Source organism: Aquarana catesbeiana, linkage group LG05 (genome assembly GCF_042186555.1).
Source record: "Aquarana catesbeiana isolate 2022-GZ linkage group LG05, ASM4218655v1, whole genome shotgun sequence".
NCBI classification, from domain to species: domain Eukaryota; kingdom Metazoa; phylum Chordata; class Amphibia; order Anura; family Ranidae; genus Aquarana; species Aquarana catesbeiana.
The window spans coordinates 612,236,010-612,261,767 of record NC_133328.1 but is presented as its reverse complement, the minus strand read 5'-3'; positions in this window follow the sequence as shown (position 1 = coordinate 612,261,767).

Sequence of the window (25,758 nt, the reverse complement as noted above, 5' to 3'; positions counted from 1 at the left end):
CAGCTTTAGGGTTTGTGGCGTGTTCACATGAGATTTAAATCTGTAAAACGGTTTGTTTTTGGATCGCTCTTCAGAGAGCATTAAGCAGGTAGTGAGGAGGAGATGTATGGCCTCCTCACTGCCTGCTTTTCCCCCTTGAACCCTGCACTAGTGCACCACGACTGTATGCTTCGCACAAGGTTTGCGGGGTGCTTTCAGAGCAGCCATATTCACTTGAATGGGTCAGTTTCTGCAGGCGCTACATCCACAGAAAGCAACTGAGGGTGTAATTGCAAACAAAGCATTGCGGCTGTGGTATACGTACACCCCTTTGCAGCTAAAGGAGTAGCAGTTGGGGGGGGGGGGGGCAGTAAAATCATGGCTCAAGCACAGGGTTTTACTGCCCCCCCCCCCCCAACTTCACGTGCATCGGGGGCAGCAAAAACAAGACAGTTGAGCCACCCCGTGACTGCCCTTTTGAACACTAACATACAGCTGCTCATGGATGTACACGTGTCACGTCAAAATTTAAACAGCATGCCGCTTTCAGCAGGTGGTGCCGCCCCCCGATCACGACTAATACAGTTCTTTGGGGCTGTGCTGCAACTGCGTGCAAGGCATGCAATTTGGGTGCTGTAGTACAGTAATTATAGGGTTAAATATGTCGCCTGCTTGCTGCCTGTCAAACAACTCTGAAAAGTGATCTGAACGTGTTTTTTGTCTGTTTTTTATTATTATTATTATTTTGTGTTGTTAATTGTTTTTGTTTTTTTTTTTTCGTATTATATAAGTCTATGTTCTTTCTATTTTGTTAATGATGCTTTGGGTCATCCATCAATTATCCCTATTAGGGGCACCATGCAACTGTGTTAGCTACAACTGAAGGGTGGACTATTTTTGACCTTTAATGACCCTATATACCTGTTTGGATTCTATATACACACTCTAGCCCTGTTTTCTTTTAGAAGTATAAAAATGTACTCACAATGATAATGAAGGAACAACACTTATCTGTAGAGGGGCTTAAACAGCATTCAGGGATGCTGGGAAAATAATAATAATAATAATAATAATAATAATAATAATAATAATAATAATAATAATAATAATAATAATAATTCTATTATTATTATTATTAATAATAACAATACCAATTATCATAACAATAATTATTTTATAAAATAGTGACAATAATATTTTATTATATTTTATACATTATTATTATTAATATTAGTAGTAGTGTTTATTTATTATTAGTATTTAGATATGTTAAAAGTTTTTATGCATTTTCATATCTTAATATGTTTCCATTTTCTTTTTTTTTTTCCCCAATCTTTCCATTTCTTAACTACTTGCTGACCTGCCTATCGTAAAAATACGTCATTTGTTTGACGTTAAATACTGGGGTTCTGGCAGCAGCTAGCTGCCAGAACCCCGGTACTTTTTTCTACTATGAACAATTCTCTTTCCGCTTTTGGAAGCGGTGGGAGGGGTCGTTCCCGGGGATACCTAATGGATCAGTGAAACTGGGGAACGATCCGAAGCTATCGGTAGCTGGGTATGGAGAAGAGTGAGGCCAAGATGGCCGACACTTGTCCCTATGCCCTTGGAGGACCGGAGCGACGTCTGACGTCACTCACTGTTCCCGAGTCATGTCATGTTTTTTTTGTTTTTTTTTTAAAGCAAGAGTTAAAAATCTTTTCTTTTTTTTTCTTTTGCTTTGAAAGGTAAATGAAGAGGACCTGTCATCCTTATTTCTATTACAAGGGATGTTTACATTCCTTGTAATAGGAATAAAAGTGATCAAAAAATAAATAAACAAAGGGACAGTGTAAAAATAAAAAGTAAAATAATTAAAAAAAAAAAAAAATGTAGCCACTTATCGCAAACCGCCGTAGCTGGACGTCAGTACTTTGACGTAGAATACCGGGGTTATAGCTGCCATAACCCCGGTATTTTTCTGAAAAGGCGGGCGGTATTCTTTAAGGTAAAAGTGGTCTCCGCAGTGGATTCGCCGAAACATCACTTTTATTGGTGGCAGGAGAGGTGCCCACACTCCTCCCGCTGCGTTCTGGTTGTCTCCGCCGCTCGCCGATCCGATGCTGTCCCCTCAGAGGCTGTGAGTCAAGTGAGGGAAAGATGGCCCCCACTCAAATCAATGACGTTGGATGACAGAAGCGACGTCAAACGTCACTTCTGCCCAATGGCCTGAAAGGGGAATTTTTTTTTTGCATTTAGGTGTAAATTTGAGATCTGAGGTATTTTTGACCCCAGATCTCCCATTAAAGAGGGATGTTTACATTTCTTGTAATAGGAATAATAGTGATCACATTTTTTTTTTTAAAGGACAGTGTAAAAATAAAAAAAGTAAAATAAATAAGAAAATCATTTTTTAAAGCGCCCCATCCCGCCATGCTCGTGTGCAGAAGCGAACGCATACAAAAGTCACGCCCACATATGTAAACAGTGTTCAAACCACACATGTGAGATATCGCCACGATTGTTACAGCAAGAAAGACACATAGCAGAGGAAAGCAAAAAAAATCCCAAGAAATTCTTTAAGTATGTAAACAGTAAAAAAAGGAGGACAGACCATATTGGCCCCATAAAGAATGAGGAAGGACATCTGGTTACAAAGGATGGGGAGATGGCAAAGGTATTGAATTTATTCTTCTCCTCAGTCTTCACGAGTGAATCGGGGGGCTTCAGTGACCAAAACTGCAGTGTTTATCCTCATGACACAACACAGGAAGCACCTCCATGGTTAACAGAGGACAGAATTGAAATCAAACTTGGCAAACTTATGATTAATAAATCACTGGGACCAGATGGCTTGCACCCGAGGGTACTTAGGGAACTCAGTCAATTAATTGCCAGACCGTTGTTCTTAATTTTTACTGACAGTCTACTGACTGGAATTGTACCAGGTGATTGGAGAAAAGCCAAAGTAGCACCAATATTTAAAAAGGGCCCAAAATACATCCCTGGGAATTACAGACCAGTTAGCTTGTAAACTCCTGGAGGGGATGATAAGGGACTATATACAAGATTTTAGTAATGAGAACGGTATCATTAGCAGTAATCAGCATGGATTCATGAAGAATTGTTCTTGCCAAACCAATCTATTAACCTTCTATGAGGAGGTGAGTTGCCATCTAGATAAAGGAAGGCCCGTAGACATGGCGTATCTGGATTTTGCAAAAGCATTTGACACAGTTCCCCATAAACGTTTACTGTACAAAATAAGGTCCGTTGGCATGGACCATAGGGTGAGTACATGGATTGAAAACTGGCTACAAGGGCGAGTTCAGAGGGTGGTGATAAATGGGGAGTACTTAGAATGGTCAGGGGTGGGTAGTGGGGTTCCCCAGGGTTCTGTGCTGGGACCAATCCTATTTATTTTGTTCATAAACAACCTGGAGGATGGGATAAACAGTTCAATCTCTGTATTTGCAGACGATACTAAGCTAAGCAGAGCAATAACAGAGCAAGGTTGTGGAAACCTTGCAAAAAGACCTGAACAAATTAATGGGGTGGGCGACTACATGGCAAATGAGGTTCAATGTAGAAAAATGTAAAATAATGCATTTGGATGGCAAAAATATGAATGCAATCTATACACTGGGGGGAGAACCTCTGGGGGAATCTAGGATGGAAAAGGACCTGGGGGTCCTAGTAGATGATAGGCTCAGCAATGGCATGCAATGCCAAGCTGCTGCTAACAAAGCAAACAGAATATTGCATTAAAAAGGGGATCAACTCCAGAGATAAAACGATAATTCTTCCACTCTACAAGACTCTGGTCCGGCCTCACCTGGAGTATGCTGTCCAGTTCTGGGCACCAGTCCTCAGGAAGGATGCACTGGAAATGAAGCGAGTACAAAGAAGGGCAACAAAGCTAATAAAGGGTCTGGAGGATATTAGTTATGATGAAAGGTTGTGAGCACTGAACTTATTCTCTCTGGAGAAGAGACGCTTGAGAGGGGATATGATTTCAATTTACAAATACTGTACTGGTGACCCCACAATAGGGATAAAACTTTTTCGCAGAAGGGAGTTCAATAAGACTCGTGGCTACTCATTAAAATTAGAAGAAAAGAGGTTTAACCATAAACTACTTAGAGGGTTCTTTACTGTAAGAGCGGCAAGGATGTGGAATTCCCTTCCACAGGCGGTGGTCTTAGCGGGGGGGCATTGATAGTTTCAAGAAACTATTAGATAATCACCTGAATGACCGCAACATACAGGGATATGTAATGTAATACTGACACATAATCACACACATAGGTTTGACTTGATGGACTTGTGTCTTTTTTCAACCTCACCTACTATGTATGTAAATGAGAACTGGTAACCTGTAGACATTTTTAAATGTCGCCTATGGAGATTTTGAAGGGTTATGCCCTGTACACGCGGTCGGATTTTCCAACGGAAAAAGTGTGATCGGATTGCGTTGTCGGAAATTCCGATTGTGTGTGGGCTCCATCGGACTTTTTCCGCTGGAATTTCCGACACACAAAGTTTGAGAGCAGGATATAAAATTTTCCGACAACAAAATCCGATCGATTAAATTCCGATCGTGTGTAGACAAATCTGACGCACAAAGTGCCACGCATGCTCAAATTAAGAGACGAAAGCTATTGGCTACTGCCCCGTTTATAGTCCCGACGTACGTGTTTTATGTCACCGCGTTCAAAACGATTGAATTTTTCAACAACTTTGTGCGACCGTGTGTATGCAAGACAAGTTTGAGCCAACATCCGTCGGAAAAAATCCATGGATTTTGTTGTCGGAATGTCCAATCAATGTCCGATCGTGTGTACAGGGCATAAAAGTTTGTCACCGTTCCATGAGCGGGCGCAATTTTGAAGCATGACATGTTGGGTAAAAATGCGCAAATACAGTGTGACATAAAGTATTGCAATGACCGCCATTTTATTCTCTAGGGTGTCTGAAAAAATATATATATTGTTTGGGGGGTTCTAAGTAATTTTCTAGCAAAAAAACCTGATTTTAACTTGTAAACAACAAGTTTGAAAAATACGCCTCGTCCTTAAGTGGTTAAAGCGCCCCATCCCTCCGTGCTTGCGCGCAGAAGCAAACGCATATGTAAGTCATGCAAGCATAAGGAAATTGTATTCAAACCACACATGTGACGTATCGCCGTGATCGTTAGAGTGAGAGCAATAATTTTAGCCCTAGACCTCCTCTACAACTTTAAACAAATACCCTATAAAAATGTTTAAAATGTTGCCTATGAAGTACCATAGTTTGTTGCCATTCCATGAGCGTGCGCAATTTTAATGCATAACATGTAAGGAATCTATTTACTTGTTGTAATATCATCTTTCACATTATACAAACAATATGGGGTAAATATTGTGTTTAGTTTCTTTATAATTCATTAAAGTGGAGTTCCACCCAAGAATGGAACTTCCACTTTAAGTGTTGGTGACCCCCTGACATGCCACCTTTGGCATGTCATTTTTTTTGGTGGGGGGCTGGGTTTTTAGAGGCACCCAGCTCCCTCTATCTCCCTTGGCGCCGGAAAGAAGATCACCTCCCCCCCCTCCCTCCCTGCAATCTTCTGGGACACGTCACAAGTCCCAGAAGATTGTCCGGCCATTCACAGCCCGCAGTGTGGCTCGCGCATGTGCAGTGCAGTGCACACCCGGCTGTGAAGCCACAGCCGGACGCCCACAGTTAGAATGCTGGCGCCACAGAGGGAAGGGGGAGAGGAGCGGGGCTTCGTACGCCCGCATCGATGGACCATGGGGGACAGTGTCTGATTATTAAAAGTCAGCAGCTACACTTTTTGTAGCTGCTGACTTTTAAATGTGTGGAACTCCGCTTTAACCACTTACGGACCACCCGCCGCAGTTTTATGTCAGCTGTTTGAAGGAGGATATCGTTGTTATGGCAGCAGCTAGCTGCCATAACCCCGGTATCCCCTTCTTCAGTGGGCGGTCCGCTACAAGATAAAAGTGGTCTCTGAGGCGAATTCGCCCCAGAGACCACCAAGCAAAAAAAGAACATTTCTCAAAACACCATCTCAACAGCTTTAAACCGCCCTCGGGAACTTTTCACATTAGTCGCGCAGACTATGAACCCTACCTGCTTAGAGCCCCCAGCATACAAAACTTCAGAATTCTGTAATGAGTTATCAGATTTTTTCATCGACAAAATCGACAACATTTGGGAAACAATTCAACAGAAAAAAACAACCAACCTCATTCAACTAAAGCAGAGAAAATTGAGTACTGTCCGTGATTTTTTATTTGCACTAACATACAATTTTTCAGGACAAGCTTTTGGGGTATGTCCCCTTCTTCAAGGTCCAAGCAGTATTTGTAAATTTGCTTGTCCTGAAAAATTGTATTTTAGTGCAAATAAAAAAAGTATCACAGACAGTACTCAATTTTCTCTGTCACACTTGCACTAATACGGCTACAATCAAATCAAGTATCAACTAAAGCAAAAAGAGGAAATCGACACGAACATCACACAAGCACCGACCTTCTCGCTGATCCCAATCACCACTGACACCACCAAAAACATCATCAGAAGCCTCCGAGACAGCACATCACCAAACTACATCATCCCCACAAAACTCCTGAAAGAATGTTCCAACATTCTGGCTCCTATACATTCTGGCTACTATAACACATTTCATAAATCAATCGTTCAAAGAAGGGATTGTTCCAATCGCCCTCAAGCAAGGCATCATCAAACCCCACCTAAAGAAACCCAACCTCGACCCTAAAGATCCTAACTACCACAGACCAGTTACAAGCCTCAACTCCATCTCCAAGATTATGGAAAAAGCAGTAGTACAACAGCTACAACGCCACTTGGACATACACAAATTCTTGGACCCACTGCAATCAGGCTTCCACCCAGGCCATGGCACAGAAACGGCACTTCTCAAAATATGGGACGACGCCCTCGAAGCAGCAGATGACGGAGAATCATGTCTCCTGGTACTGTTCGACCTCAGTGCAGCGTTCGACACAGTGGACCACAATACCCTACTCATCCACCTCACAGAAGTAGCTGGAGTCTCAGATTCAGATCTACCATGGTTCGCATCCTTCCTACAAAATCGGTCACAGACTGTGAAACTAGGAGCCTTCACCTCTGAAACTCGGGCAATTTCTTGTGGAGTTCCTCAAGGTTCACCCTTATCACCAGTGCTCTTCAACAACTACATCCGTCCACTCCTCCAAATCATTAGAAAATCGGACCTCTGCTTCCACTCATATGCTGATGACACCCAACTCTACTTTCGCATCACCGATCAAAAAGACCACTACCAGTGACTAGAAAAATGCCTCACATTGATAGACGACTGGATGACCACAAGTTCCCTCAAACTCAACGGATCCAAAACAGAGCTTCTTTTCCTCCACGCAAACCATAATACAAAAACTAAAAACCCTTGGACACCACCTACCATCCTTGGGCAGACCATCTCCCTTAGCATCAAAGCCAAAAGTCTCGGAGTCATCTTTGACTCAGAAATGACTATGGATGCACAAATAGGATCGGTAGTCAGTGGATCTCACCATCTCCTTCGCCTACAACGTAGACTCATCCCCTTCATTCCAGAATAAGACAAAGCAGCAGTAGTTGGAACAATCATCAATTCCCGGCTCGACTACGCAAACTCCCTCTACATAGGACTACCTAAATTCCAGATTGCATGCCTACAAGTCATCCAAAACACTGCAGCAAGACTGGTAACAGGAAAAACCCTGGGAATCCATCTTCCCATCCCTGAGGAGCCTACATTGGCTAACCGTAAAAGACCGGATCACATTCAAGACCCTTTGCCTCACCCATAAATGCACTCACGGAAACGCTCCACAATACCTATGCGAGAAAATAAAACACTACACACCTAAGCGCAGTCTTTGATCAACTAACCAAAACCTCCTCCTCATTCCCAAGTCCCGCTACAAATCAAAGGGAGAACGAAGATTCGCAGTCCAAGGACCACAGTTATGGAACGCTCTACCCGCCAACATCCGCATGAAAGAAAATCATCGGACCTTCAGAAAAAAACTCAAGACCCATCTCTTCTAAGAAACAGGACTAACAGCACGGATCAAGCGCCTTGAGGCGATTCAGTTCGCATTTGCAGCGGTATACAAATCTTTCATTCATTCATTCCTTCATTCAAGATCACTTTTATCGGCGGCGGAAGAGGGGCCCCCCCTCCCGCCGCAATCTGGTGCCCTCTGCAGCTTATCCGGAGCCGTCGGCAGCGGAGGAGGTGATCGCTTCCTGTCGCTAGCTGGGTATGGAGACGAGTGAGGGGAAGATGGCCCCCACCCGTCTCCATGCAATTGCTGGGTGGAAGCGACGTTAAAATGTCACTTCCTTCCACAGCTCTTAAAGGGCCATTTTTTAAAAATAATTTTGTTAAATGACAAATTTTAATTTATTTTTTTTTTATTGCATATTAGTCTAAATATGAGATTTGAGGTCTTTTTTTTGACCCCAGATCTCATATTTAAGAGGTCCTGTCATGCTTTTTTCTATTACAAGGGATGTTTACATTCCTTATACTAGGAATAAAAGTGACAATTTTTTTTTTCAAAAAACAGTGTAAAAATTAAAAATAAAAGGTAAAATAAATAAGAAAAAAAATATTTTTTTTAAACGTGCCCCATCCCGACGAGCTTGCGCGCAGAAGTGAACGCATACGTGAGTAGCGCCTGCATACGAAAATGGTGTTCAAACCACACATGTGAGGTATCGCCGCGATCGGTAGAGCAAGAGCAATAATTCTAGCCCTAGAACTCCTCTGTAACTTAAAACATGCAACCTGTAGATTTTTTTAAACGTCGCCTATGGAGATTTTTAAGGGTAAAAATTTGTCGCCATTCCACGAGCGGGCACAATTTTGAAGCGTGACATGTTGGTTTCAATCTACTCAGCGTAACATTATCTTTCACAATATAAACAAAAATTGGGCTATCTTTACTGTTGTTTTATTTTTTAATTCATAAAAGTGTATTTTTTCCAAAAAAAACGCGCTTGTAAGACCGCTGCGCAAATACGGTGTGACAGAAAGTATTGCAACAACCGCCATTTTATTCTCTAGGATGTTATAAAAAAAAATTATAATGTTTGGGGGTTCTAAGTAATTTACTAGCAAAAAAAAAAAAAATGTTTTTAACTTGTAAACAACAAATCTCAGAAAGAGGCTCGGTCCTTAAGTGGTTAAAGTGTATTTTTCCCAAAATAATTGTGTTTGAAAGACCGCTGCGCAAATACAGTGTGACATTAAATATTACGATCATCATTTTATTCTCTAGGGTCTCTGCTAAAACAAATCTATCTATCTATCTATCTATCTATCTATCTATCTATCTATCTATCTATCTATCTATCTATCTATCTATCTATCTATCTATCTATCTATCTATCTATCTATCTATCTATCTATCTATCTATCTATCTATCTATCTATCTATCTATATATACATACATACACACACATATATATATATATATATATATATATATATATATATATATATATAACGTTTGGGGGTTCTAAGTAATTTTCTAGCAAAAAATACTGATTTAAACATTTAAACAAAAAGTTCCAGAAAAGGCCTGGTCTTATATGCTTAAAGGATTAAGTCACCTTTTTGGGCAGAATTTCACTTTTCATAATAAATAGAATCCTTTTGTAACAAGGTCAGCTGCTAAAATCCTTCCAGTGTCTTACTGGTTTCTCCGTCCACAATCTATATAACAGGAAGTGATGAAGATTTCTAAGAAATACAGCAAGAGCTAAGGTAAGGCCTTGTTCTCAAAATCAAAGAAGCTTTTATTTTTTTGCAACACAAGCACATTAATGGTATATTGCTTAAATTGCTGCATTCGTTTTCTTTTTTAGGCCTTCTTGCTTCTATTTTTATCTGGTGATCCAGCCAGTAAGTCTGTTGTTTTCAGAAGCACTAGCTCTCCAGCAGAATGTATCAGTTTACATGGATGTGACAAACCACTTAAAACTGGCATTGGTGATGAAAATGATTAGCTTTTATTTATTTATGAAAAACCTTTATCCCAAAAGAAAAAAAAAAAAAGTTTGCTGTAACTGACCTTAATAAAAAAAAATATATACCGTATTTATCGGCGTATAACACGCACTTTTTTCCCCTTAAAATCAGGGGAAAATCGCGGGTGCGTGTTATACGCCGATCCCCTGCGATCCTGACCTGTCAGAATTTAAAAATCGCTGACCGCGATTTGAAAATGGCGCCGCCGGCGCCGAAATACACAGTGCCGGTCCTCGGCTCTTCTCGGCGGCTTTCGGTTTCACTCGAGCGCCGCCCGAACCTAGCCGAGTATACTCGGCTAGTTTCGGATAGCTCCGCTCACCGTCCGAGTGGAACCGAAAGTAAACGAGAGCCGCCGAGAAGAGCCGAGGACCGGCTCTGTGTATTTCGGCGCCGGCGGCGCCATTTTCAAATCGCGGTCGGCGATTTTGAAGCTCACAGGCTTCAGCAAGACTGCACTGGGGCAAGGCTGGACTGGGGCAAGGCTGGACTGGACACTGGGGAAGGCTGCACTGACATGGCTGCACTGGCAAGGCTGCACTGACATGGCTGCACTGACAAGGCTGCACTGACAAAGCTGCACTGACAAAGCTGCACTGACAAGGCTGCACTGGGCAAGGCTGGACTGGGGCAAGGCTGCACTGAGAAGGCTGCAATGATGGGCATTTAAATGTAAGTTTTTTTCCCTTCAACTTCCCTCCTAAAAGTTTTTTTTCCTTAAAATTCCTCCTAAATTGAGGTGCGTGTTATACACCGATAAATACGGTACTTTATATTAAAAAAAACTCATATAGCCTTTTAATGAGAAATACAATAATAGCCCGACGTATGTGTTCCCTGAAGATATACTATGATTGCTCTGTAAAGATACACTTCAGCAGAAAGGCCATAATGCTTTCCAGTGATTGGAGTAATCACTGCCAAGCTGTGCAGACAGTCCTTGCTTCTGTGCTCCCTGTTATATGTCTACATTACCCTGCAGTTATCATTCCCAGGACTTGTAATTACTTCTCAAGAAGTCTCAGCTCTGACACATATCTGAGGTCTGACAGCATTTTCAGCGATGTGAATGCACCTGCTATATCCAACTCTGGTGCGTGTAATGTGACACTATTAGAGCTGCAGATAGGACAGAATGCAGATTTTATTTATGACAGTTGCCTCTGGTCTACCTTTCCCCCTCTTACCATCTTCAGCACCTAGTAAGACTGCTAGTATGAGCCTGATTCAGAATTTCAGCTGGACTGCAAATGATATTGAAAATGTATTACATTTCTATTAAACAATCTCTGTTGGGCCTACTTCCTCACTAAGTATGATTTGGGAAATACACGATGAATTATTGTATCATGCTTGGACCTTGCTTTTATATGGGCTTTTTACCTTCCTCTAGATTAGCAGTAGGTACTGTATAGGGTTTTGTATATGGTGGTTTTCTGCACCCTAACTGTGTAACTATGTAGGGATTCTAAAATATAAAGGATGCAACTGTATTTTTTAGTTAAAAAAAAATATATAATATATATATATATATATATATATATATATATATATATATATATATATATATATATATATAATCTACATAGATAGAGATAGAGATAGATAGATAGATAGATAGATAGATAGATAGATAGATAGATAGATAGATAGATAGATAGATAGATAGATAGATAGATAGATAGATAGATAGATAGATAGATAGCTTCTCAAAAACTGCCTGCAGGTTACCCGGCTGAGTTACCCCTTCTGGGCAGAATTCTGTAGCTACTTTTAACCTAAGCCACCTAAAGAAGGAGTTTGCCACCCAAGTTCAACGTTATTACGGGACATACGTCTTACAAACCTTCTTCCCCCCACCCCCTTAAAGTAACTCTTCCAATGCAAATCACTTGCTGCCAAAAAGGGAATTATTCTGTTTCTTTACATCTTTAAGGGACAGCACCTTTCACTGCACGCCAACTTAAAGAGGAACTGCAGTTTGCCACTCTGAAGCTTCCCTCCAACCACTTTGCATATTACTTTATATATACTGTGATTCTGTGCTTGCCAAATATTCTGCAGAAATCTCCCTCCACTGAGTCTGGCTGCAGACATTTTAACTGTGGGCAGCTGAAGCTGCTGTCTGTTTACTTCCTGGATTTACGCAGACACACAGAGGCACACCTCCAGCTCTGCAGCTCTCAATGGCCCTCTTATGACTCACCCCTCTCCCTTCCTGGCAAACTCTCACGAGAGTGAGAGAGAGAGATGCATGATGTCATAAGCCTAGGCTAATGACCAGACAAGAAACAGGAAGTGGGCTGTATAAGGTATATATTGGCAGGAAGAAAATGTTTTACTATCCAAAGTTAAAACGACAAGGGCAGTGTCAGGAAAGGGTCCGTCCGCTGGTAAGATCTATAATTTGGCGTGCAGTACTGACGTTCACCAGCAGGTGTCTCCTAGCAGTTTGGAACTGTCAGGGGAGCCTTTCCCTGATGGTGTTATGTCATTGTTGGGCCGCAGTACTGGCGTCCACCAGCGGATGGATCCTAGCAGTGTGGAGCAGACATTTCCTGCACTCAGGTGTTACGTGAGGACAATTACTGGCAGTCTCATAAATACCCGGCTGATGAGTACTCTCATTGCCTTGGTACCTCTCTCCTTGTGCCCTGACCTTGCTTGCCTGTTACCCGATCCTGAGCCTGCATCCGACCCTGTTCCCGAGCTTATCCTGACCCAGTTCTACCTGCGTTCCTGTTACCTTTACCTTACCCTACAGCCCGATCCATCCCCTACCTGTGCTGTTGGTTCCCTGACCCTCATCTACTGATCTCCCTGTGTATGACCTTGGCCTGGGTAGCGTTTATGTTTCCAGAATGTAGATATTTGCCAGCACACCAAGCATCAGCACACGGTGGCGTCCAAACGCTTTAGTTTATTGCATGATCACAACACAAAAGGTGCAACGTTTCGGAGTCACGCAGGACCCCTTCATCAGGCATGACGAAGGGGTCCTGCGTGACTCCGAAATGTTGCACCTTTTGTGTTGTGATCATGCAATAAACTAAAGCGTTTGGACGCCACTGTGTGCTGGCAAATATCTACATTGTGAATTGAACCAGTATCCAGCTGGTTGTTGCTGCAGCACCCGACCTTTAAGAGCTTATACCAGGAACCTGTGCGATGGGAATATGAAACATTGCTATGTTTCCAGAATATCCCTTGTTCACCTGCTTATCTGCTGTATATGACCCTGGCCTGGCTTACGTCTGAGATTCTGGTATTGCCCCTTTGCTGTATATACTATTTGTTGTTTGTGGGGTTTTGTTTGGTTGGTTGTGCACTGTTTGTATTTACTTATTTATCACCTATCTTAATAAACATCATTATTATTCATCTTACATGCATTTCTGGTTCTCTCTGTGCAGTCCACACAGTCTGGTCTACTAATTCTCTGACAGGCAGAAGATTTAATAGATGGAAAGATGAAAAAATGACTGAAGTTCCGCTTTAAGGGCCCCAACTAAGCCGGCGGAAGAACCAACCTGACAGCTTATTTGTGCGTACGAGATTTGACAAAATTCCTAGTGCTTAAAACATAGACCCTTCTGACTGAGGGCCTACAATGGAGTTAGCCTTATTCACTTGATATTTTCTTTTATCTCACTTGGGGAGTATCTCTCAGTCTGAGGGCTATTGTTTATATTGTCAGTCCTGCAGGATGGGTGGGCATGCCTTAAAGGGGTATTGCACTGTATTGCATTGTTCTTGTGCCGAAAAGTACTGTGTATCATTAACTTCTGTCTACTGTTGAAACGCTACTGTACACTTTTTTGATTTCAGAACATACCTACTCATTTTCTTTATAACAGTATGTGAGTATTTTCCTTGTGTGCCAGCCGGGAGACTCCCTGGCCAGTGTATTTTGGTGGTGTTAGCAGGGGTGGAGCTTTGCCTAGTGCCCAGTGACGAACAGAGGACCCAAACATACTAGTGGCTCCTGTGGGGGTAGCGCTACACATATAAAGAGTAAGGTGGTATGTAAGCAGGGCTGTTTTTAAGGCAGGGCAAAAGGGGCAGCTGCCCTAGGCCTTGTCATTGTTGTGGGGCTGCCTCATACTTGCCAACTATCCTGGTTTAAATTCCCTTATCCCTTGAGGTTTTAGTCCTGTGCTGTGTCCCAATATCTCAGTGTGAAGTGCTGCTACTAATGCTGCCCAGCTCTGCCCTATTGTTGTGTACAGATGACTCACCTGCAGACCCTGTGTTTACATGTAAATTACCGGCATTTGTATGTAAATAGTGACGGCCGGCGGCATTGATATGTATATCATGCCCCCCTGAGGTCATATCCACAGTAATCTCTAGCAACCAATCAACCAGCAGAAATCATGTGCTGTAACCTCTAGCAACTAATCAGTGAGCCGTAATGTGTGCTGCAACCTTTAGCAACCAGTCAGTGAGCGGTAATGATACACTGTAACCTCTGGTAACCAATTGCTGCCTGATCTGATTCAGTAAACTGAGTTTGAGTCTAGCTGCTATTTATTGTATGTCTCAGAGCAGGTGGAGAGCAAAACTGCATTGGGGGGGGCAAGATAAGTTTTGCCCAGGGTCCAATAAATATTAAAGACGGCCCTGTATGTAAGAGATAATAAACTAGTTAAATAATAGGCACCTATTTGAGGAAAACAGACTACTTTCTGCAGTTGTCCTTAGGGCCCCACGACAAGTTCCCAAGGACTACAGATTGGGCACCAAAGATCTTGAGGCATCTAAGTGCCTGCAAGCTCCCTTTCTTATTCTGTTTCTAGAGGACGCTACCTGAGACAAGTTCTTCACCTTACTTCTTGACCCCGGTACGCGGATATGAATTGAGACTACCGTGTCCCAGCTTCCTCTGCACAAGCCATCAACCTGAATTAACCTGTGTGTTGACAATGGAATCGCATTCCTCTGTTGCATTTTGTTCCACCTGTCACTTTGATTAACATTCTCTATTTCTCTTGTTTGTATTTGATTTAATTAAATCTCTGATAATAATTTTCCAAGCCAAGTCATAATTCCTGCCGGCTGAGATGCCTGTGATAAAAAAAAATAAAATAAAAAAAAAACTATACTTAGCTGTATTAGCTTTATGCAAATATGAAGATGAAGGTTTATTAGCTGGCGGCCTCCTTTACATAATAGAAGGAGTATTGTTTAGAACATCCGTTTCGCTCGCGATCCATCCGTGTCAGCCCGACGTTTCAGCCGGGCGAGAATGATATTGTGCAAAATTAATTTTCTAAAAGTGTTATTGCCGTATTAAACTCATGCAAATGCAATGTGTTAAAGGTATTTGAGAATTAAATTTGACAGCCAAATAAATTAGACACGGGAGATATTTCAAGGGAAAAATAAGCTGACAAGGAATGAGGCTGAGGTAAGCATGCAAGAAAACAGCTGACGGGTAAAAACTTGTTTGAGTTCAGAGTGCAGAGAACTAGTCAGCAATGCGCAGTTTAAAGCCCAATTAAACATACAGTTTATGTACCGAAGAGGTCTTGTGTCCTGTGTGGAAGCAGCGGTCTCTATACAGTGGTCTGACATGCCACCAATGAGTCAGAGCCAAAGCTCTTCAATCAACATGGAGCATGAGCTTTACTGATTGTAGAGCCTTATGTCCGACTCCGCAGCGGCATGATGGACATCTGCAGAGAGACCACTGCTTCTGCACAGAGAGCAAGGGTCCTTCTCCACAGCATGCTGGCAGGGGACAGGCATTAGTACTGAGGTAGTGAGTGCAAAATGGCCTGTAAGGCTCTGAACGCCTTTTGTTTTCATGCACCTGGAATGTATTTATCTGGTGTAAAAATGAAAGTTCTTTGGATTTTAAGTTATTATAATAGTACAACCTTGTTCCTTTAGGTGTAATCAGAGACAGATTAACTACTACTGAGGTTGCTAAACTTTTATCTAGCACTCATCTAACCACTTGCCCCCTGGATCCTGTTCCCTCGCAAATGCTACGCTCACCCTCTGACTCGATTCTACGCTCTCTAACTCACATTTTCAACCTCTCCCTCTCTTGTGGCATCTTCCCAAACTCTCTAAAACATGCGCTAGTCACCCCCATACTAAAAAAGCCCTCACTGGATCCCACCAATCTCAACAACTTACGTCCCATCTCCTTACTCTCCTTCTCCTCCAAACTTCTTGAAAGACTGGTCTACAACCGACTAAGCGACCATCTGACCATGAATAAACTTCTTGATCCCCTTCAGTCTGGTTTTCGCCCTCAACACTCCACGGAAACTGCTCTCCTTAAACTCTCAAATGACCTACTAATGGCTAAAGCCAATGGACACTATTCTGTACTACTTCTCCTGGATCTCTCTGCTGCCTTTGACACAGTGGACCACCCCCTCCTCCTCATAAAAAAAACACTCCTTTGGTCTCTGTGACTGTACTCTTCGCTGGTTCTCATCCTACCTATCCCACCGCTCCTTCAGTGTCACTTACAACTCTACTTCCTCCTCTCCTCTTCCTTTTTCCGTTGGGGTCCCCCAAGGTTCTGTTCTCGGACCTCTCCTTTTCTCAATTTACACCACCTCCTTGGGTCAGTTGATTGCCTCCCACGGCTTTAAATATCATCTCTACGCTGATGACACCCAAATCTATCTCTCCACCCCCCAGCACTCTCCATCTGTCTCCTCACGCATTACCAACTTACTAGCAGTCATATCAGCCTGGATGTCACATCACTTTCTCAAACTCAACCTATCCAAAACCGAGCTCATGATATTTCCTCCCTCAGGTGCCACTTCCCCTGATCTCCCTGTCAAGATCAACGGCTCAACTATCAACCCATCTCCCCACGCCAAGGTCCTAGGTGTAATCCTGGACTCTGAACTAACCTTTCGACCCCACATTCTATCACTATCCAAAGCTTGCCGCCTCAGTCTTCGCCACATCTCCAAGATACGCCCCTTCCTAACCAATGACACCACAAAGCTTCTAATCCACTCCCTGGTCATCTCCCGCCTTGACTACTGCAACTCCCTCCTCATTGGTTTACCTCTAAATAGGCTATCCCCACTTCAGTTCATCATGAACGCTGCGGCCAGGCTCATCCACCACACAAACCGCTCAGCGTCTGCTACACCCCTCTGCCAATCCCTCCATTGGCTGCCACTCAGTCACCGAATTAAATTCAAGATACTAACTATAACTTACAAAGCCATCCACAACCTGGCCCCTAGCTACATCTCTAACCTAGTCACAAAATACCAACCTAATCGTTCTCTTCGCTCCTCCCAAGACCTCCTGCTCTCAAACTCCCTTGTCACCTCATCCCATGCTCGCCTTCAGGACTTCTCCAGAGCCTCCCCCATCCTCTGGAATGCTCTACCCCAATCCGTCCGATTTTCTCCTACTTTATCCACTTTCAGACGATCCCTGAAAACTCATCTCTTCAGAGAAGCCTATCTGGCCCCCACCTAACAACTGTACATTTATCTTCTCAATCAGCACATCACCCACAGTTATTACCTCTTGTATCTCTTGACCTTCCCTCTTAGATTGTAAGCTCTAAGGAGCAGGGCCCTCTGATTCCTACTGTATCGAATTGTATTGTATTTGTACTGTCTACCCTCAAGTTGTAAAGCGCTACGTAAACTGTTGGCGCTATATAAATACTGTATAATAATAATAATAATAATAATAGTAATTAAGGCAGAATAATGCTCTAGCAACTTTAACCTCACATCCCTTCAATTTAAAGTGCCTTGAAAAACTATTCATACACCTTGAAATTTTCCACATTGATTTTGTCATGTTGCAACCAAAAACGTAAATGTATTTTATTGGGATTTTATGTGATAGACCAACACAAAGTGGCACATAATTGTGAAGTGGAAGGAAAATGATAAATGGTTTTCAAATTTTTTTACAAATAAATATGTGAAAAGTGTGGCGTGCATTTATATTCAGCCCCCTTTACTCTGATACCCCTAACTAAAATCTAGTGGAACCAATTGCCTTCAGAAGTCACCTAATTATTAATTATTAGTCCACCTGTGCATAATTTAATCGCAGTATAAATACAGCTGTTCTGTGAAGCCCTCAGATGTTTGTTAGAGAACCATAGTGAACAAACAGCATCCTAAAGGCCAAGGAACACACCAGACAGGTCAGGGATATGGAGAAGTTTAAAGCAGGGTTAGGTTATAAAAAAATAATCCCAAGCTTTGAACATCTCACGGAGCACTGTTCAATCCATCATCTGAAAATGGAAAGAGTATGACACAACTGCAAACCTACCAAGACATGGCCGTCCACCTAAACTGACAGGCCGGGCAAGGAGAGCATTAATCAGAGAAGCAGCCATGAGGCCCATGGTAAATCTGGAGGAGCTGCAGAGATCCACAGCTCAGGTGGGAGAATCTGTCCACAGGACAACTATTATGCCTCATACACACAAGCCGAAATTCCGCCAGTAAAAGTCCGATGAGAGCTTTTGGTCCGAAAATGAGACCGTGTGTATGCCCCATCGGACTTTTGCTGGCGGAATTCCAGCCAGCAAAAGATTGAGAGCATGTTCTCAATTTTTCGGTCGGAAAAAGTTCAGATCGGAAATTCCGATTGTCTGTACCAATTCCGATGCGCAAAATTCCTACGTATGCTCGGAAACAATTCGACACATGCTCGGAAGCATTGAACTTCATTTTTCCGGCTCATCGTAGTGTTGTACTTCACTGCGTTCTTGACGGTCGAAAGTTCAGCAAACTTTTGTGAGACCGTGTGTATGCAAGCCAAGCTTGAGCGGAATTCTGTCGGAAAAACCATCCAAGATTTTTCCGATGGAAATTCCGCTCATGTGTACGTGGCATAAGTCGTGCACTCCACAAATCTGGCCTTTATGGAAGAGTGGCAAGAAGAAAGCCATTGTTGAAAGAAAGCCATAAGAAGTCCTGTTTGCATTTATGCTCACTCCTATCCTCCATCTGGGCACCCACCCCCAGGGACTGGCTGAGATAACATAAATATTCAGATATTTGTTTATTTGCTTCATCCATCCCACTACTTTCCAGAACTATCCAGAAGGCAAGGGGAAGCAGTCAAACCCATGGCCAGTATAACACAGAGCACACACTGCTCCATTGATTACAGGAGTCAAAAAAAAAAAATGTATCTAACCTGACACCCTAGCACCTAACAAGGAGGAGGTAGCAGGAGATCAGCAGCACAGAGATACAGCAATGGATAAAAAAAGTGCAAGGAATATTTTATTTTAAAAAATGTCAATTGCTTATGATACATAGTGCTTTAGTAAACTAAATGGTATTCAGTTTAGATTTACATCTAGTTTGGGAAAAGTAGATGCAAACTATGGGAAAACTAAGTCGCAGATGTTTCATTTTGCATTCTGTAACTTACAATTTTTTTTATATAAATAAATAAAAACACATACGATTTTAAGCAATTGCTCTGCGATCCATTATATAACTAGGAGCTAACGTTCAAAGGGAAATGACTGTGCACAATTGCAAATTCCTGATGAGATGACATCAGAGGGGCCCCTTACAGGCAGATGATATATAAATAGCATCAGTCTGTACATTTGTTTTAAAGGCCCATTAACCCTTTAACAGAAGGCCAAGTCGGCCCGCCATGATCCACAGCTGATTTGAGTTAAATATATGTATATATAGAAAGGTTCTTCTATAACATGGGACAGTCTGTTCTCTCCAACCTGGGCTCTGAGAACACTTGTGCAGGGTGTCGCAAGGGGGACCAATCTTTTAAAAAATGATGTTGCAACAATGGTATTTTGGGTTGTACAGCTGTTCCATATGAGATGTATCAGAAGGGATGGTATATGTTCCGGGAACGGGGCCAAAATCCACGATATAACATACCATACTCTTGGAACCTAATCCTCAAACCTTCTCCAGCACCATGTTTTAAGCCTATTTATAAAGCCGTAACCTTTTTAAGGGATTTTTGGGATGTATCCAACACCTCCCACCGTTTTTACCTCGGCTAACTGCATCCTTGGCACACAACCTTAATTTCCTGCTTCTCTGCAGCGTTATAGTATATAAAAAGATGTATCGGTCTGATTTAAAGGGAAATTACAATGACAATGATTGGGCATGAGTTCCAAAATCCGAACAACGGCATGGACGAACATGACAGCTTTCGGTTCTCAGTGGTTGCTAAGGAAGCAGTGGGTGCTTGTAGCCGCTTCATCCTTAGCAACCACTGACATCACCCGGCCATTCACCTACATGGCTGAGAAAACTGCTGTATGGTCTTGGCCATCGTGCTGCAACTCAGTTTCAGGGTCTTGGCAATCTTCTTATAGCCTAGGCCAGTGATGGCGAACCTTGGCACCCCAGATGTTTTGGAACTACATTTCCCATGATGCTCAACTACACTGCAGAGTGCATGAGCATCACAAATGTAGTTCCAAAACATCTGGGGTGCCAAGGTTCGCCATCACTGGCCTAGGCCATCTTTATGTAGAGCAACAATTCTTTTTTTCAGATCCTCAGAGAGTTCTTTGCCATGAGGTGCCATGTTGAACTTCCAGTAAACAGTATGGGAGAATGAGAGCCAAAACACCAAATTTAACACACCTGCTCCCCATTCACACCTGAGACCTTGTAATACTAACGAGTCACATGACACCGGGGATGGAAAATAGCTAATTGGGCCCAATTTCGACATTTTCACTTAGGGGTGTACTCACTTTTGCTGCCAGAGGTTTAGACATTAATGGCCGTGTGTTGAGTTATTTTGAGGGGACAGCAAATTTACACTGTTATACAAGCTGTACACTCACTACTTTACATTGTAGCAAAGTGTAATTTCTTCAGTGTTGTCACATGAAAAAATATAATAAAATATTTACAAAAATGTGAGAGGTGTACTCTCTTTTGTGAAATACTGTGTGTGTGTATATATATATATATATATATATATATACATATATATATTGTCATATTACTGTAGCACTAACTCTCGGTGGAGCTGCTGGTTTAAAGCGGGCTGTTACCTTCACTCTCAATACCTCTGTTTCACCGGCACCGGGTCTAGGGTCCCGTTGAGTTTACCGCTGGAACATGTAGGCACCCAGCACTTGAGTATATTTTCCAATGCTTTAATGAACAAGTAATAAAGAAAGTAGCAGGAAAGAGGCAGAAGGAAAGTTGCAGGGAAGCTCAAATAGCTTTCTTTAGTATTCTTTAGAACATTCTTTGGAATTGAGCACTTGTAGTTGAATGCACTCCCCTTGTGGGATTCAATCTTTGCCCGCCTGGATAGGCCTCTCTCACTTGCCTAGCAGCCAGTACGTAGCACGAACAAAAGTCTCTGCCATGGACTTGTTTGGAATAAAACCCGTACGATCCTCTGCCACAGGATGTATTGGTTTGCGATGAATGTCAGACACAGTACTCAAACCTTTAAGCCAACCCGGCAGTACTATGCAGTAAGATTACTTCAGGATACGTCCTCCAAATGAGTCACCAGGCCCCTCTCCAGACCAGCACTCTGCATGATCCTTCCATGACGGGTCCTCCCCTGGGATCTCCTTGGTTGTCCAGCTTCTTCACTCTGGATAGACAGCTCAGGACCATTCCTCTGCTGCTGTGGTAGGCCCCAGACAGGCTTCTGGGCCCACCCACACGCCACAGCGACGTGGGCCTCCGGAATGGAGGACCACGAGGTAGTACTCTTAACGCATACCTGTCGGCCAGGAGGTCCAGCAGGTGGCTGAAAACGAACCCCTAAACATGGCGTCTGTCCCATAAATACCCTCTCCCAGAATGCAACTCGGAGGACCACCTCCACCGAGTTTTCTCCTGGACAGAGGAGCACTCATTCGCTTCAACACGTTGCCTTTCCAACACCAGCCCATGGTGACAACGACACCCACCGGCACAGTGTGGAACCACACGCAACTCAGCCAAGCTGGAACAGAGGCAAATCTAACTTCACCTAACAAGTAACCCACAAGATTTACCTATCAGCGGTAGATTAAAAATCTACCAGCGCTACATTACTAATTACGTGAAAAAGTTGTAGCTATAATAATCATTTTAATCAGGGGTTCCCCGAGACTTAAAAATTATTTTAAGGGTTTCTTTGCGCTAAATAGGTGGAGGAAGGCTGCTCAACAATGTAATGACTTTTTATTGTAGCTCATGCTTAATGATTACTGAATTAAATTTTTTTCATGTTTTCTATCCACACACTAGTTGCTGTCTTCATAAATTCCTGTCAAGAGCTGCCTTTTCCACGGAGTGAAGGACATGTACTTATTGCTATTGTCCTAGCAGGAAGTTTAGAGAAGCTTTCCCTGTATCCATGTGTTTTGTACAAGTTCCCTCATTCTTAGAACTATGGTATAAGTATAGATCCCTTCACACAGCGCACTGTGATGATGGACTGAGACGTCTTGAGTTGATTATGCAGTCATTATACAGTGAAAACAGCCTATTCGTTAAGGCAGTAGAAAAACTGTGATATTCCAGATGTAATAACACAATCAACTGGTGATTTAAATTTGAACTTCCAATATTTTTAGAACAGAAAGATGATCCTTGATTAGCACTCATTATGCTTTGTATGTATTTTTTCTGCCTTGTTACCAACTGAAAAAAGTTGCAGTTAAAAGCACTGAAAAAATCAAGTATTTTAAATGTATACTTGCAGCATTTTTCCTTTATATGAACATAACTGAATTTTTTGATTCAATTGCAATGTGCCTTCGAACTCGGCAGCATAGTATGTCATAATATGTCCTCTGAAATGATTTACTAAGGTTGATTTACTAAATCTGGTGCAGCTCTGCATAGAAACCGATCAGCTTCCAGGTTTTATTGTCAAAGCTTCACTGAACAAGCTGAAGTTAGAAGCTGATTGGCTACCATGCACAGCTACACCAGATGTTGCCCTCTCCTGTTTTAGTAAATCAATCCCCAAATGTCTCTTCTGCAAGAGAAAACCTTCTTGCTTGCAGAAAAACAAAAAAAACAAAACAAAAAAAAAAAACAGATATAGTCACACTTTAAGCCATTAGGCTCAATTCTTTAGGTAATAAGAATCATAATGTCCTCCAATGTCCAATATGTTACTGCAATGACAACCAATGAGATCTGAAAATGTCAGTTACATGGCAGGAAATAGAGATTGTTATGAAAAAAACACATGAATTATAGCTCAATTAATTGTTTCTTATTCTACAATTTAAAAAAAGTATGGTATTAAAAAAAATTAAAAAATAGAAAGCGTTAAAGCTCAACAACAGCCAAAACTACATTTTTATTTTGTTTTTATTTTTTTTCGTTTTAGAACCTGTGTGTGGCTTTTATTGCTGCATGTATCCATGCTTAGTAGATCTGCTACAGTAACAAGGTGTGACAAAGACAGGAAATTATGTTATACAGATATGGAAAAAGGTTTATTGACACCTGACCATCAGACCTATATGAACTTTTTTGACATTCCATTCTAAAAACCATGGAAATTAATCTGGAGGTACCCCCTAAATTTGAGGCTATCCTTCTGGGTAGGCCTTCCACAGGATTTTTTTTGTCTGAATTAGTGCCCATTTAGCCAAAAGAGAATTTGGGAGGTCATGGGCTAAAGTTAGATGACAAGATCAGGCTCACACAGCATTCCAATTCATCCCAGAGGTGCTCTGTAGGGTTGAGGTCTAAATTCTGTGCAGGCCACTCGAGTTCCTCCCACAATCCTTATCAGACCATGTCTTTATGGAGCTGGCTTTGTACAGTCATGGAATGAAAATGGGCCTTCCCCAAACTAATACCACAAGGTTAGAAGTGCTCAGTTATCTATAATGTCTTTGAATGCTGTAGGATTAACAGTACCCATCACTGGAAACACCTGAACTCAGTAATTTAAAGGGATTTCCTCTAGGGATGATAGAACATGCCTGGGTTGGATCTGCAGGCAGTTTAATGAATTATACTCAAATTTTGGAAAATCCGAACTTTGTCTTTGCACCCATTGAAGTCTATGGGAGAGGGAGGCAAATCTTTATATTTAATTTGTTCCATACCTGGGGCTACTAATCAAGTCATTGCCAAACAAAAGCCATAGGTAGCTAGGTACTGCCATGGGGAACATGTACAGATGCCAAAATAGAAATGAAACAAAATGACTTTACAACAGGGAGAGGGCCTTTTCATGCGGTTTGGAGGGAAACATTTAAAATACACAAATGCTTTAAAATATTGCTTGGGAGATCCCTTAAAGCTGTACATGGTGTTACAGAACAGCACAATTTTCACTGACGGCTTCAGTGATAGCATACTCTGGTAGCACAAATCTGTCCGTGGAATTGATTTTTTTCTTAATTAAAAGCAGCACTCAAATCTGTTTCATTTCAGGTAATAAGAAACAACAATTTTCAGGTATTTTCAGTAGTTATACATGCTTATCAAGTGGTATAAGTCTGCTTTGACCAGCAAAACATCAGCCACTACCCCCCCTCCTACACACACACAATACCCCACATCCCACTCGATACCCACATTTTTCCCAAAAATATTTGAGTTAGTTGTTTGAACACTTTATCCAGTGGAGGGAAACCAAATAGAACTTGTTCAAATAGGGAAAGTGTCACGTACCTTAGTTGGAGGCTGAGCTGACGAAAGGGCTTCCCTTTGTGGCTCTGGTTGGAGCACCCCTGACTGTGGTGAAGGAATTACCAGACTCAAAATAGCACAGGTGCCAGTAGCTGAGTAGCAGGTGAGACCCCTCAGGAAATGATTGTGGTTGGCAGACTGCAGAGTGGCACCCCAGAGAAGAACCTTAGGAACATAGTGTGAAGACTTGAGCAGGAGTACACTCAGAGACATGTTTAAGGCAAGCCAGGGTCATACACGCTTAGGCAGAAGGAAGCATGGTCAAGTAGTAGGCTATGGTCAATACCAGGGAAGCAGATAGAGCGTAGTTAAGTAGCATGCCTAGGTCAGTACCAGGGAAGCAGGCAGGGCATAGTCAAAGGCAAGCCGAGGTTGGTATCTGGGTTTTAAAAAGCAAGGCCAGGAGCTAGCCGGGTCAATAATGGAAATCAGTCAGCAGGAAAAGGAACATAGGATCACAGGTCACAGGGAAGCTGAACATCCAGCAACTAGCTCACATCAGGGCCTCCTTTAAATATGCAGTTTGGTGCCATTCCCAGGATTGGGCGTGCGCGACGTGTCAGTGCATGCCGGTTACTGACCAAAGCTCACCTGGCACATGCGCATGAGCATTAGCTGCATGATTATGAGCATTAGCTGCATGGGTGCAAGAAGTAGATGGACGAGTACAAGCATTTGTTTCCTGAGAGAAAGACAAGGCAGGTTTTAACCTGAAATAAAAATTTGAATATAGTATAGTATGCCATTGAACCGGTCACCAGGTATATTGGTCTGTCTTCCTCCTAGGGTATGGGCATTTCCCTACACTGGATTGACATCCATTGCCCAGGCTCTGGTCCATGTTCTCCTCGCTGGGTTTCATCTCCCCGCCCTTTCACAGCTCCCAGGGGGTAGACTGGTGGAGCTGGTGGCATTCTATTTTCAGTTTTTCTTCTTTGAAGTCCTTTTGTCCTTGTGTGGCTACACTCATGAAACATATCAACCTCCTGTCTACTTCATAGCTAGCCACCTATGGGGCGCCGGCAGGCCAGGATTTTCTTACCAACTACACTTTC